This window comes from Scomber japonicus, chromosome 3 (assembly GCF_027409825.1).
Source record: "Scomber japonicus isolate fScoJap1 chromosome 3, fScoJap1.pri, whole genome shotgun sequence".
NCBI lineage: Eukaryota > Metazoa > Chordata > Actinopteri > Scombriformes > Scombridae > Scomber > Scomber japonicus.
In genome coordinates, this window is record NC_070580.1 from 25,169,569 (window position 1) to 25,185,866 (window position 16,298).

Below are 16,298 nucleotides of genomic sequence, written 5' to 3' on the forward strand. Positions count from 1 at the left end.
AATATTTGATTTTAAGTAAATTAGATCAGTAGCTAAAAAACAGTCTTGGTAAATGGAGCTTTATCTGTAAGTCAAGGCCATTAGCAGCCCTAGCCTGAGTTGCCTTGGGCTCTGTAATTAACTCCGCTCAAGCGCAGCTAAACATTTTTGACATTTTTCCTAGTCCAGAATTAACTGTCACAGCAGAGGGAGAAAGTAACCATCTTGTCACATTGAGTTTATCTGCGGATTGTGGAACGCTGTGCTGTTCTGTTTTCTCTCTCTGTCTCTCTCTCTCTCTCTCTCTCTCTCTCTTGCTCTGCGCCTCTCTGTCTGTCTCTCTCTCTTCCTTTCTCTTTCAGTGAGACACACACACACACACACACACACACACACAGCCACACACAGCCACTCTCCCAACCTGGATCTCATTTCAGTAATGTTTCATGATGAGGGAGGTGATGGAAAGTGTGACTAGACCTAATGTTTTGAACGTTTGGGTGGCGCCGTCATCAGGTTACATTACACTGCTAATTGTTCAGCAAAAAGCATTTCTCTTACTTGTATATATGAAACAAGGGCCTGGAGCTCATCCAGATGAGGTCAGATGACACAAATAAAATTCTATGATATAAAGTTCAGGCGGAAATTAACTATGAAACACCACTCTGCCATTTTTAGTTTTCTATCACAATGTTTCTATACTGTATATTTTATGGTTAGAATTATGCACACACACACACACACACACACACACACACACACACACACACACACACACACACACACACACACACACACACACACACACACACACACACACACTCTCACACACATGCTGTACAGAGGCTGTGTGGAACAGCAGATTCACCTGATTGGTTTAGCTGAGAAGCAGAAAAATGAGTTGGGTGATGTGAATGGAAAGGCCCAAGGTACCGTAAACATGCAGCATGACAACTCCCAAGCCATCCAGGAAACGCCTGGTTTCCAGTAAAGAATTATTTCTCTTTTGTGACGTTAGTGACGTTAGTGTTTGTTGTACGATTTGTCAGGAACAAGGAGGTCTAACATTGTTACGGTAATTTGGGGATAGACCTCACACAGATAATAATCAGTAAAATATTGATTGTTTATGGGTTGTATAATACGTTCAGTTAACAATCTTGGTAATGTACTTGGAGTTAAATATGATGGACAACATGGGAATAATAAATAATGAGCAAAATTGTATGTTACTCAAGCAAATGACTAAGTAAAATATAAATATATGGGCAAATTGAGATATTTGTATTATATATATACATTTTAAGCATATATTTATATATAGTGTAACTGAATTAACATTGTTTTATTATATGTGATATCTGTAACTAGCCAACCTCAAAACGAACTGAAGCATCAATGACATTACTTGTACATCTGTTGATAAAAAATATTAAATTCCCCTTCTTGGTGGTGCCACAAGATGCAATACAAAAACTATTTGTTGTCACCAAATTTCATGTCAAGCAGATGGTGAAATGAAAGTTGCTCACAAGCCAAAGAAGACAGCAATTTCTATTCAAAGAGAACAGTTGCATAAGTGGGTTTCCAGACTAAGCTTTTTAATGATGGTAGAGTTGACCTTAGCCATCGCCCACACAAATTACTCATTTGGTACATAATAGACCATTTCTTCTAAGTTTCATTTATTGAGAAGACAAACTTTTCAATCATTCCATCATCTTGGATGGTCACAATGAGTAGATGGGAGGTTATGAAAGCCACATGATAATAATGTCTGACAAGCCCAAACGAAATACCACCAAAGAAAAGTCTCAAGTCAAATTCCCCTGATGAACACACATTAAACCAATCACTGCATGTTAGCATTTCAGTCATCTACAGGCCATTACCCAGTGCTGTAATTATACCACATATTCCATAGACCTATATTACTTTGAATGAAAGAATGCCAATTACAGTCCTTTTACTCTGTCTTTCAGTGTGCTGGCTGATGCCTCCATACAAGTCTATGATTAAATTACTCAGGGGAAAGCACTCACATTTTATATGACAACCCCTGACGCATCGCTCAGCTGTGAATTCCCCAACCAGCAGCAAATCTTCTGAGAGGCTCTGACTGCGGACAGGTGGGTCCCGATGCCTGAGAGGGACAGTGAGACAAATCCTTCCTGCTTTATACTATCACTCTCTGTCTCTTCCTACTGATACAGAGTTAGCTCACCTGCCATACATATTGTCTAATCTGACAGGAATAGTAGGGGGGTGTCATTTAATTTTTTGACTTACTGTCAGCATTTTGTTTTCTTTTTACTTAGCTGTCAAAAGATCTTGTAAGAGGACTGTATGTACAGTATACCTAAGCCAAGTGCCCTACCTGTAGAAGTAGGGGCTCTCCAGACAAAATCATAACTAAACTGGGTTTATTCAAAACTTTTTGTTTGAATGCATTTTAGCACGAGCAGAGATACCCACCACCAACTGCCCTTCTTTCTTTTGAAATACAGTCAACGGCTTAAAATGAATACACAGCAACTAGCTACTCCCACATGTTCCACTGAGGCTGAAAATTCCCTCATCTGACACGTGTATGCTGCAGACTGTAGGTGTTGTTGCACCGATGAACACTGGACATAGGCACCGTGAGAGAACCTTGTTCAAGGCACACAAACTGCAAAGTAAGAACTTCACATAACACTCAAATGCTAGTTTATTCAAGAATTTTATTCCTCCTGTCGATGTACAGGAGTCATTTTAGACATACGGTGTGAAAAACGGGGCTGCAGAAATATTCCTCATGTTTCACAGTAGAGAAATTCAAAAGTTGTTCAGTCACGCTGGAATGTGAAATGTGAGTTCTGGGAAGACATGGGCCAGACAGACACACAAGCCCTTCTGACGTGGAAGGAAACCTTAACTTGTCAATCACGTCACTCCTCTGTCAATAGCTGTTTAATCCTCTGCTGAAAGCTGGTAGGTGCTGGATCTCGAGACAGACAGGAGGTTAAAGGTGAAGTGAATGACAACGCCCCCCCACTGCAAGAGCATTTTCGATCGTCAGTGAATAGTTGACTGAAAGGTAAGAACTCTAATGATGTTGTTTTTTTTAAATGTGAAACAGCGTGAGTTTTTAATATGAAGGCTGTAACTGCGTGTGGCTGTTATACTGATGAAAGTGATACTAAATGTAAATGCAAAATACTCGTTATCAACTTTTGTAGACGGTATAAAATGTCTGCCTGAGACGAGATCTGCCATACCTTCCTACCCACCCTGAGAAAGTTCATGTTTTGCGTCTGCCTGTCTGAGAAAAGACAGAGACAGATGAATTAATTGCAGTGATATGTGTGGGTATAAACAAAACATAATGAAATGACCACAGTGCAGACAATACTTTGTTTTGACCAAAAATACATTTAAGCTTATATATAAGCCTAATCATCTCCATGACAACAGCTTTACTGGTAACATGGAGATGAATTTGTGTATAACCACAGCAACGTCTTCCAATTGAATTAAGCTGCACCTGTGCACATTATGGATGGAAATAATAGACTGAAAGCAGCTATTACAGTGAGCCTGTTGCTAATAGATGTGCGTAAGCATGTTTAATCTTGTGGTTTTTTGTGCAGCACTGAGAGAGCATTTCTCCTCACAGATGACTGAAATGACTCATTACTGTATATCGGTACAGGATTAATTAGCTGATAAACACTCCCTCCCTCACTCTGCCATTTTTCTGGTAACGTTTCACTGTGAACTATGGGAATAAAAATACATTTTACATTTTAAATCCTTTTGTCATGTTTGGAGTTATTTTATTGTTCAGTTATAGGTTAACAAGGTAAAATCCAAGTTTGTTTTCAGACCGACAAAGTAAATACATTCTTAGACCTGCAAGAGAAACTGCAATAGCACAAACTTAGCTGGATACATGCCTCAAATAAACAGCTTCACTGTGAACTTTTTCTCATTTTGTTTACCACCGGGATATAAACTATACACTGGATTTTTGTGGAAAGGGCACCAGAGCTGAGACGCATACAGAGAATATAAGATCAGAACCAATAGTAACACTTAAGATGTGGTAAAGACAGGATTCTTTCTGGTATACTGGCTGCTCTGTTGAATAATTGGAGAATGTTATGCCAGCTCTGTCAATACATTTGCTTGGAGGATAACAGTCCTGTGCCAATGAATATTTATGATTAATACAGCTATTTGTAATAAATATTTTATGTTACTTTATTCACCAAGCCGATGAGATGGAATAAGGGTTCAAAGGATTGAGAGGTGTTCATTTTATTCACACATCCTGTTTTTTTTTAATTTAAAGAGCAGAACTTGTATATATGAGCATTTGCTCAGTTAGCAAACATCAACTCTGACTCACCATTAAGTATTTTCCAATTAAATTTTAGACATTTATTTACAATTTGGTGCATCATACATCATACATATTTAATGCAGCACCATGTGTAATGGACTGGGTGTGTTGGGATGAGATATTCGTTGTCTTTGTGAATATATGCCACCAACTTTTCTGGGGGCAAGATGATTTGGAGTCTCCTATCCTTGCTAAAAGTTATATTGAATGTACTGTAAAAACTAGAACAATTTTCTGAAGGAAATTTAGGTGTTGTGACTGCTGAAATTTTGCAACCAAAACATTTAACTTAGTTGAAATACTGAAATAATTGAAGCAGCAGAGGAGTCATACTGAAAACGGTTGAATTGGCAGTTAAAGCGAAGGTGCTAAAAGAAGGTTTCCGTTTTAATTGTAGGCACCGAATGACGTGAAGTTTCAATTTTACATTGTACCTGATGCTGAGACGTCAAAGTCCACAGGAGCAAAAGTAAAAATTGTAAAATATATAACAGTTGTCCCTATGATGAATAAACAGTTGTTGATTGTTTTAATTAACAACATATTCACATCTGACAGCTGGTGTAATAGCTGAGCAGGGAAACTACATTAATATGTCACAAACAACAGTACAATAAAATGCTGAGTTATAATCCCATTTACACATAATATCTGTGTATTTTTACCATTTAAAGTTTATTTTGAGTATTAGTATTTTAATTATAAACACAACACTATGTTACAGTGTCACAATCCAGCACATCAACAACATTGCTGATTGTCTGACATGTTTTGTTTGGCATTCTATTGTTGAAAATAACATACTCTATGATGGCTCTGGTAGTTTTTTAGGCACAGTGCAGATCAGGTTTGCAAAAAAACAAACAAACAACGCTTTATTGTGGTAACTTTACCGTTAGTAGCTGTCATGACTGACTCATAACCTTGCAATGCTTACGCAGGAGGAAGGGCGTTCAGGTACCGAAGTGTAGATGTTCCAACTATTTCCAAGTAGCACTTTGAATACAGAGAAAAATTCGGACAAGCGTAGCAAAAACGTGTTTGATTTTACAAGAGCATTTAAAACCTCTCTCATCCAAATTTCAAGGGAAATTTTACATTTTTTAAGGACATTTTGCCCCAAGCCTGGTACAGTGTTCTGTAGATAAAAGATGCCTGTCAATATTTACTTGGTCTCAGATCTGAAAATAGGCTGGAAGTAGCTCACAATGTCAATACTGCAACTGCCAGGGAACTGTGCCAGTAGAGGTTGTTAGTGACTGAACGCCCAACTGAAATGAACTGCTGGTAACAAAATACAATGGACTCATGAGTAAATTACCATCAAATAACTGTAGAGATTTCCTTGACAATCATTTTTGTTATCATCTGCAGAAAATACAGGGTGTCCATAAAGTCTCTTTACAATTTAACACATTTATTACAACAGCAAATGAATAGACAAATCTGTGGAAATGTAATCATTTAATATGCCTCTATATGGGCACCATTAGTTGCATGAAGCACATCAAGACGGTACTCGATTTCTTGCCATGTTCGCTGTAGCATAGCCTCATCAATGGTGGCAATGGCATCAATGATCTTTTGCTTCAGGTCATTGATGTCCCGTATCTTTGTTCGATACATGATACACAAATGCAATGTGATTAAAAACTTTGATAACCACTGACAACATGAAACAAATCTGATCAACATATCTCATCAATTGCTTTTGTAATGAATGTTTAAAATTGCAAAGCGACTCTGTGGACATCCTGAATAACTAGCTTACTGTTCTTGTACTAACATCACTAGTACATCATTTAAGTATAAAATGTAATATCCTAATTTAAAAATCACAGCTTTATGGACAAAGATGATCATTTCCTTTGTGTAAGAAATGTCTGAGAATTTTACAGATATAATAAACGTATACAACCTTACACTCAATGTGCATTCCAAACCAACACCATACTCATATCTTATATTTAAAGGTTAAGGCAAACAATGTCAATATGTCTTTGTGGGACCAAATGACACCATTAACACTTATTGTACTTTTTGTAGTAGACACAGTCTGTTTGAATTTAACTGGTGGCGACATACAACCATAATGCATAAAGGTCAAGTTATACATTATACAGACTGTATTATACTGTGAATAAAGATGTATTTTACAGCGAACCTGTTGCAAATGTCCTATCGAAAACATTTCAGGAAGAAAAGGTTGCAGTATTGTGTCAGGTTCAGTGAAAATGAAGTAGCAGCAGCAGCTGATTGCACCAGCTCTACTGAGAACCTAGAAGGGGCACAAACTTAGTAATGAACTTACAAATATACAATAGATAGAATATAGTAGAACAAGCGGAGGACAGAGGGTTTTTTGGCATCCATTATATGACATTTAGTGTCTATATATGTCTAAGATGTGTAAGAGTGGCTGATATTTCATGAGAAAACTCTGTATCCCTTGTTACAAGTCTCATGTTCATCCAAATAAATGTCTGTGATCTATTCATTATCTTTATAGGAGCAGGATGAATGCACCATAGTAAACAGAACAGCCTGTTTACATTTTAAAGCAACACAGGGTAACAGTTTCCTGTAATGCAGCCATTGTCTTTGCTGTTATTCACTTGATGGCATCTGTTTCCAATACTGCCTGCATGTCCATCGAGCATGAGGAGACATTTACTGTATATAATGACAGATGTGGCAGTTTTACATTACTGATAACGATGCAGATGTTGGAAATAATTGTGCCGGTAAATGTTGTGATAATGGAGGTAAAGGAAATGTGTATGATTGAAGAGGAAAATGACTGACACTGATGGAATTTGAGATCAAAGAGGAGAACTAAATGCTTTGTTTTTTGACATAAGTAGAAATTTTAATTCATGATCATGAGAAGAGAGCAATGGGATGCATAGCTGATGCAGTGATAGAACCAAGCAAGATAAAAGCAAAACCCTGTAATGCACTGTGACACGAGGCTCACATCAAGAGCAGAGAAAAGAAATGGTAAAAATGTTCGTCTGATAAAAAAGCCATGTTTTCTGTCAAATATTAATGACCCCATGAAAGGCTTTACTCATAACAGCAGCCAGTCTGAATTTATAAGGGGCCAAAGTTACACAGAATAGTGATAAATAACTCCTCCAACTCTTACAACAACACCCCTTTCTCTTTTAACAGATGGGTACACAACACAGGCAGTTGCATCTGTGTGTGTGTGTGTGTGTGTCTTTCTCTCTCTCTGCTCAGGTACAGAAAAACAGTGTGTGTGCATGCGCTCATGCATGCTCAGTGTTTGTGCAGCTCTGACTTATTTTTCACTTTTCCCTTTAACTTCCTGTGAGTCACCAGCAGTGGAGGAAATACTTTACAGCTGTACCTTTATTTTTATGTGAAAACACGGCTTAATGCACACAGAGAACAAAAGCAGGAATCTGGTACAATGTTTTGCTTCACTTGTAAATTCCTGGGCACCTACTTAATTTGCTTTGCTACTCAATGGTAAAGTGCAGTTATAGAGCTGTTACATAACCTTTGCTTATTTAAGTATGTCATGAGCCTAGAGTGGCTTATGTAACTTTACAAGATGGTATAAATCTGTAGATCCTCTCCTCTTTTCACTTATCTAAAATCCAAGATACATCTTTTGTGCTAATGGAAATTGCTCTCAGAGAATCTGTGAGAAAGTGTCCTTGATTATCATGCATGAGATTAGTCTCTCTAAAGTGGATCATGTCACAAATCTTTTTCTTTTTTTTGGGTAACAGTTAATGTGATGCACTGCAGTGTTAGTTGCAAATGATGCCTGTCAAGTGAGATGTAGGGGAAAAAGAGATGCAGAAAAAAGAGGATTTTTTTTAAATTGCAGATATTCATAGTTAATGTCTGCAGAGTCACTACAAAAGGAACGAAAAGTCCTTTGATGGCTAGTTGTTCTTTTGTCATTTACAGAACTGCAGGGAGAGATTAAAGGTCTGAAGATTTGGCCTAATAATTAAGGCCATGGAAAAAAAACCTTTTTAAAAAAACACCCCCCTCTCGATGAGTAAATAGTCAAAACAAACCTGTCATTGTGAATGCTTCTGGATGAGTGGCTGGAATGTTTCCCCTACATTACATAACCCAAAGGCATCCACTCATACAGTAAGAGTATGTTGCAGAGGACTACTTCTGCATTGTGCTTTATGAACTGCTATCATTTATGAAGAAGTGCAACTTGTTCACAGATATAAAACACTACTTATCAAAAACAGATAAGATATTTTGTGATGGCTCCATCTGGGGTCAGACCCTTACTGTTCATTATCCCATAATAAGCAACATAACATCCTGATGATTCCCACGCAGACTCTAGATGGAGTCTTGATGTTTGTGTTGATGGGCTGCAGTTAATATGACTTATAAAGCGTATGATAATTAGTAATTGTCTCCCATGTGGGTTATAGAGATGAGTAGTATGTTTAACTGTTCTTGATTGGATAAAGTAGTTTCCACTTAATGCTGCGTTCATATTGGAGTTACTATAGTTACGAGTTTCCAACTTGTAAATAGCATTCACGTCAACCTCCAAGTCGTAATTACAACTGGGAAACTGTGATTTTCTGAAAGTTCCAGAATATCCAATTTGGATGCCTCACATCAGCCAAAGTCAGTCTTTGATTATACCCAAATTTAAGAGATATAATGTAATCTTGTCAATGCACAGTATTTTAATCTCTGGTACGATTAATGCATTTATACATACTTGCTGATATATCAGGACATGAAGGCTTGCAAATCCTTAATTTTTCTTCCCATCCATCAAACACTGTGAATGTGGCATGTGATACAGTATTTAAGTACAGAGAAAAGTGGTGATTAGTGGTGATCACAACATGATTTTGCAGAAGTATGCACAATTGGTACAGACAGTTAATTTTGGAGACATATTAAGGAAATCGTTTTGCCATACATTGAACATAGAATCAAATGAGTTCTTGTAATATGGAAATGAATACCATGTTACTGTCAATGCTGTACTGTGTTTATACATGGTATTACTATTATCACAACCAGAAACTGCTGTACAGACACCAATTGTTTATAGAATTTTTCATTTAAGTTTACACAAATGTATATTTAGGGTAATAGGGATAAATTAAGAAACAAATATAACTGATAAAATTACATGTTTTAGCTTGCATGTTTACTTTGTTCCTCTTGTTTGCTTGAACTCTGCAGTAGAGCTAGACAAAAGTGTGCACACAGAGGATGTTGATAGACGAACTGACACTTGTTGCTCTAATAGTAGTTCTTGTGCTCAGCAACCATACCAATAAATCACTTTTTGTCATTTAATTGCAACTTTGTTTACACAGTATGACTCATTTTTCTTCTCATACTTCAGCCTCCTACCCCTTTAGCTGTCAGACCATGGCTACAGAACGGGATGTTTCTAAATCTTTTTGTATCAGCCGTGTTTGGCTCACAGCCTGCCCCACAGGTCAGCAGCCACTGGGAAAACTCCAGGCTCTCCAGATGGCCAGTCTGCTTATAGAAGCAAGTTACCAATCCCTTTTGAACATCAGTACATACTTAAATTCAAATGATATTTAATTGCTTTAATATGCAGTTATATTGGCACATCAAATCTATGTTGTACAACGCAGTGAGTGTTAATAATTGTTTTCAGTAACCATCAGTCAATCCATCTATGGCCATTACTGCACTCCCACCCACAACTGTCCATCAACACGTCTTTCTGAATCACTGTAAAATCCCATTTTCAACAAAGACTTACACATCATTGTCAATTACAGGCAAGAAACAGGAAGTCACTGTGTACTTTCCTACTTTCCTGCAAGCTGCCCATTGTTGTGATGGAAACTATGAAACTATAATCATAGCTGTGGACCACATCAGCTTTCTTTTACTTAACTGTAGAGGACACGACCAGCGTATCTATTGCTGGCCTTATTATTACAGCACATAGTATACACCATGTGCCATGGGACTATGTTGTATTTATCAAGTACTGTATGTGGACAGTTACTGATGGATATTACATAAGAGCTGGACAAATGAAACTGCCACTGTAGGATCTGAATAATGGTTAAATAATGGACATAAACACCACCATTTGATGCATTACCATTAACCTGGTTCACTATATGCCAGTTGTCTGTGTTGTTAGAAATGATCAAATTCTGCTTGCAAAATCAGCTAATGTGTCTCAGTCTACCATTCTTGTTTGGTTGTTTGAGTTTAACATCCAAAAAACAAACTTGGGTTCAGCTTTACAAGTTGATAAGACTTAAGTCTGCATGCATCCTTTTGATATCTGTGAGGCTGGACCATCTCTTCAAGCAGGGGGTGCAGGTTCAGACTGGACTATATATCTCTGAAAGATGTGACCCACATACGTCCAGACCCTGAACTAGGACAATGAAGCGCTGCTATGATTAGGACCCATGGTTCTGCCCATGTGACTTGAGTCAGAACATTTCTCACAATAGCTACACAACCACCAGGACACAATGCCAGCAGTAGGGGATGTATGGTACTGATGATGTTTCAATGGTACAGGCATACCAGCGTCATTGGTCAATCAAAAGCCTTGTCAATATATATTTATAACGTGGTTTTATAAAGCCATTTGTTGAAACCTAACTTTGTAATATAATAACTGATGCAGAGTGTCGCTATCTGTAGGAACATATCATTTCTCAAAGGGATTTCTCTCTTTTGAAACATGCAAATGTTTTAATAAACTTAATGGATTTGGATCAGATTCCTGTTATGGGATATGGGTTTGAAGGCAATGTTTTTACTGATAATATCAAGCCCAGATAAAATTAAAGACCATGTCATTTTTAACAAAAGAAATGTAATTTAAGACCAATCCAATCAAAAAATATCAGTGTTTAACTCAATCCATGCTGGTAAGCAATCTGTTTGCTAGAGCCAGAGTACATACGGTATTGCTCTGCATTAGAAAACACTGAACATGAGACCATACTCAAATGGAATGATTTTCACTTGACATGACTTACTCTTGTCAAATGTATTGTACAGTCATTCATTATGAGAGAACAACAGCTATGTAAAGTAATAATTGTGTTTTGTTAGTGCTTAGCAGCTTTCTAGCTTACTCCAGTTTCAGAAGACATTTAAATAATAAGTCTTTATAAGAGCTTTAATTATAGGAAATGTATGTATAGCACATTTCATTACAGGCAAACTAAATGTGTTTTACATTAATGTGCATATATAAACAAGTGATATGACATATGGCATATATAAACAAGTGATATGACAATATATTCAATTAAATACAAGAATAAACAATATTGACATTCACCTAGCACAAACAAACCAGACAACTATTGCACAGACAACAACCAGAGACACAGGCTCACATATTAACTAATCCAGAAGGGACTCCAGCTCATTTTTGAATGTGGAAACTTTCACTGGATCTGGATCTTATCCTAGGAACAGTTAGAAAACCATCAATTGATGACCTGAGAGGTTTGACTTTTCAGTCTACATACTGCTAAGCCATTTATTGCTTTAAAAATAATAGTCAAATGTGATTACATTTTGATTCTGCAGTAATGTGTGTTTGTTTTTGCATGCTCTCGTGACGGCTGAATTCTGCATGAGCTGGAGCCTTTTTATTGATATTTTAGGAAGTTCTATAGTTAATAGAAATAATTTGCATGTTGAGAAATAACCAGAACAAATGTAAGCACCAGCCTCAACTACTGCTGCTAAACTGTAGAGCAGTGGTTCTCTAATTCAAGTGCAGCAGAAGGATACAGATGAAAGATTGAACCATGTATCTTTTCTTCCCTCTTGCCTCTACACCCTTCACATTCAAATGACCTCTGAAGGCAGCACGGGGATCTGCCTGATATATATTACAGTATTTTGTCTGTGTCTGCTATGTGCTAGACTTAAGTGCCACCCTCCCCCCACCATGCAGCTGACCTTTCATATTTAATATACCATGTTGGGTAAAGGTCACTACTGTTTTGGCTTCTCTCCACCGGTTTTGTTGTGTGATTGGAAATGCCCACAGAATCCTCAATATATAAATATTTCCATGTTGCTGTCAAAAACATGCAAAGGGCAAGTAATCACGCTACATTTTTTGAGTATGTGATTTTTGAGGTTTCTAATCACATCAAGCTGATTGGCTTACATCTGAGCACACAGTGCTTTAATATTATGAGTTTCTCCTCTCATTAATTTCCATTACTTCTATTCTTCCATGATCAGCTCTGTGCTCTCATGACATGAAGTCGAGAGCATGCAAAGCTTGAAATTAGTGTAAGACTTGTGTATTATATGTCATGAATTGAAAAACAAAATACTTTGTTATCAGGGAAAGCATCACCTGTTCAGACCTCTAAATGATCATTTAGAGTTGGGTTTTTTTCTCCCTCTCTCTGACTTTACTTTCAGTGGATTGGCAATGGATTTTCTTACATTAGATTTCCCAATCACATAAAGTGCCTGCTGCTGGCTCCCCATGACAGGTGCAGAAACCTAAACAGCCTCTTTGAAAACTGAATACCTTATTGCTAAAACCATGTACATTATTTCATTACAAGGAGATCTTATTGGGTGAGACAGAGTTCCAGTCCTCTGTTCAGTATAATGTTGAAACAATTTTGACCTTCAACATATTTTACTCATCTACTGGAATTTTATACTTTTTTGTTTCATCACTCTGTCTTTCTTTCTGTCATCATCTCTCTCTGTGGTGATTCTGTTTTAAGACTTGGGAATGTGAAAGGCTCCAGTTAAGCTTCAAATGCAGCCCCCCCCCCTCCCAATGAGATGGAAACATTAATCAATTAGGTTGGCCCTTAAAGGATCTGAAGGAGATGAAGCTCCCCTCTCTCTGAAAATGAAATGCCACAGACTTTTAAATCCAGTCAAAGGGCATTTTTCCCAATCTTGCTCTTCTCTTTTTCCCTCCCTTTCATTCCCCACTCCCTATTTCATTCATCTTCCCTCCCATCCCCCTCTCATTTCTCATGTGCAACACAAGTAGAAGGTCGGAGAATGAGAGGATGATGAAGAGGAGGGTTTATTCAGGAATGGATGAGAGGATGATGGGGCTGTGAAAACACGAAATGTGAAAATTTTGTCTGACTGTATCAAAAGGATAAAAATACAATTGTTCTAATTGTTTTGCATCAAACAAAATTCAGCAAATCCACAGTGTTACTCCTCACATCTGCAAATTTAACTCTTTTATTGTTGAAATAATTTGATAGTTTGAACTCTTTGTGTTTCTCATGCACAGACAAGTCAGAGCTCACTAGTTATCTGTTATACTTGATATGGAAATGATGTGACAAATATAGTCCAATAAAATGTCATACATCTTTATATGAATAGTAAATATTGTGTGTGGTTGGTTTGCATCTGGTGGAAATGCAACAGCAGCTAATTACTAGTATGGAAAAGGGTCACGCAGAGGGTGGAGCGGACTCCATGAATGGCAGTTGTTTCAATGGCCGATTGTCCAAAGGAACAAGAGATAACATAGTCTCATTATTGAAGGTCAGTGGCTAGAAAAGGTTAGCAAAGGTTCACCATTGAACAGCCCTTTGTGGTGCGCCTGCCACGGCCTCACACAGAATTTATTCACACAAGCTTTTGATACAAAACTCAACTGTGCTTTGGTAAAGAGAAGTGCAACTTCTGCAAAGCATTCTTTGCCACGTAATTGTTGGTATTCTGGAAGTGTCATACATTTTAGTTCATTTGCATTTTAATTTTGCAATGCCAGAAACTTTTCTTGTATTTGGTTATTTATATATAACATTTACAGCTTCCTTGATTTAGTGACAGGTTTTCATGTACAGTGCATCTTTACTCTCAGGTCCTGTCTCTGCAAGAAAATGCAGAAATATGATCGCATAGCAGAGCAAATAAAATGTACTGAGGGTCAGTTGCACTGGGTAATAAAATATCTCCAGACAAGAATGGTGTCCTTTGTAAGGCTGTGGTCAGTGTGTCAGTTTTAGGTAATATGAAGCTACTTGCTCTGTTTGTTTCCTCTGGACTCATTATGATGCCTTATTTTCAGGATCATACTCCACCAAGCCCTGTCATGTCATAATTTCCATTGTTTCTCTTCACAATACCTTCCTGAGTCTCATTTAAATTCATTTTCTTGTCTTCTGTTTGTGGTTGTTTTGACCAGTATAATATAATTTTTTGACATACATGATTGAGGAGAAACAAGCAAACTTACTGAGCTGAATGCTCATCCAACATATTAAGGTAGTTTGAGTCGAGCGGAAATGTGAAAGTGAAAAATTAAGCACCTGAGTAGCAGTCTGATTTAGCTTAAATTGACATAAAGTGGAATTCATTGTATGAGTCAAAGGCAAAGTCATCTATAAAAGGCATTTACAAAGCATTTTGCAAGCTGCTCCATCACAAAGTGATTCACAGAACTCAAATGACAACAAATCAAAACAAAGGTGAGTCTTTCCAGCATAATCCATGTGTTTGATTTTTTTCCACAAATTTGCTGCTTCTGTGTAATACTGCAAAATCAGTGTGTTTTCTGTGTAAATTATGGTCATTAATGAGTCATCTCTCTACTTAATGGACCTGCGTATTGAACTATTTCCTGTTTACTATTACTTTGCTGTTTGCTGTACTCAGGACAACCTTATATGGAAATGCTACCAGCGGACGAAGGCAATGCTGTTACAACATTTACATTTGTGCTACATTAAATCAGAAAAAAGGGAGCAACATTTAGGACTTTAAATTCAACTTAAAAGCAAAAGAACCGGGTGCAACATCCATGAGAAGAAAACCTCATGCTGCTCAGCTGTTAATAGAGAAAGTACTCAACCTATAAATGTTCTGAACCTGAAAGCTTTGACCTGTTTTACAAAAAGAATAAGCATTAATATTTTATACAAAATGACCAACAATGGGAGTCCTGCAGTGTCTGACGAAACTGCACCTTGACAGCTTCACTTCCCATAACTAGTGGGGAACTGATGGTCTTATTATAGTGACATTAAATAACACTTGCATAACTCTGCTTATTTGTTACAGATGAGAGAGTAGGCTAATGTGTAGTCTCTTGTGTGATGGAGGAGGAGTGGGCCACTTAAGAAATACTGAATTTAGTGTATTGAAACACACAGTGTCTGAGGGTTGTTTGTTGACAGAGACCTCTCCTCACCTTTCTGCTTCCTATTTTAATGATCATTTTGAATATCTTTACATGCATGCAACTGTCATATAGATATTTTTGCACTAGGTTCATCAAACTCCCATCCTTTGTCAAGCACTAGTATTCACTTAGTCAGAGACGTCTAAGTCATAAACATAGAATTATTATTATTATTGTTGTTGTTAAAAATGAAATATTTATAATATTTTGCAACCCTAATGGGGTAGACAAAATAGTAGGAACACTTTTCAATTGAATGCAGTCCAGTATACCACCACCACGTCAATGATAATAACAATAATAATAATACTCTTAATAATAATAACAGAAAAGTATAATGAAAAAGTAGACATTATGGCAGAGCTGTTGTATTGGATTGATTGCACAGGTGTACTTAATAAAGTGTATAATACATGTATATTCATAATGTTTCATAATGAAGTATGTTGCCCTGCTTCACTATGAGAACAGAACAAGACAGAGGAAGTGTTATGCTTGTACTTTCTGCATTAATGATGTCTACATCTTCCTGCAGTAGATCAAATGTTCACCCAATAGTTTTTGTGATGATGACTACTTTTCAGTCACAATCAATTTAAAGCCAGCACAACAATTACAGCATAAAATTGCTGTTCTCTTCTAAGGGATCCTTGTTTTTATACATATAATTTAAAATGTCGTTTTAAAAACTGACTCAAGGGAAAGAGCACAAATGTCTCATAATGTGATAAAAGC

At 37.1% G+C, this 16,298-nt stretch overlaps 1 protein-coding gene across 1 annotated transcript in view; it reads left to right on the forward strand.

Moving 5' to 3' along the window:
• The first annotated feature begins 2,961 nt into the window (after window positions 1–2,961).
• The window catches only part of LOC128356041 (thymocyte selection-associated high mobility group box protein TOX-like), a 115,124-nt gene continuing 101,787 nt past the window's right edge, over window positions 2,962–16,298 (forward strand). Inside the window, exon 1 of the mRNA XM_053316471.1 lies at window positions 2,962–3,061. The gene's annotated coding sequence lies outside the window, so the exon portion shown is untranslated. The remainder of the gene's footprint in view (window positions 3,062–16,298) is intronic.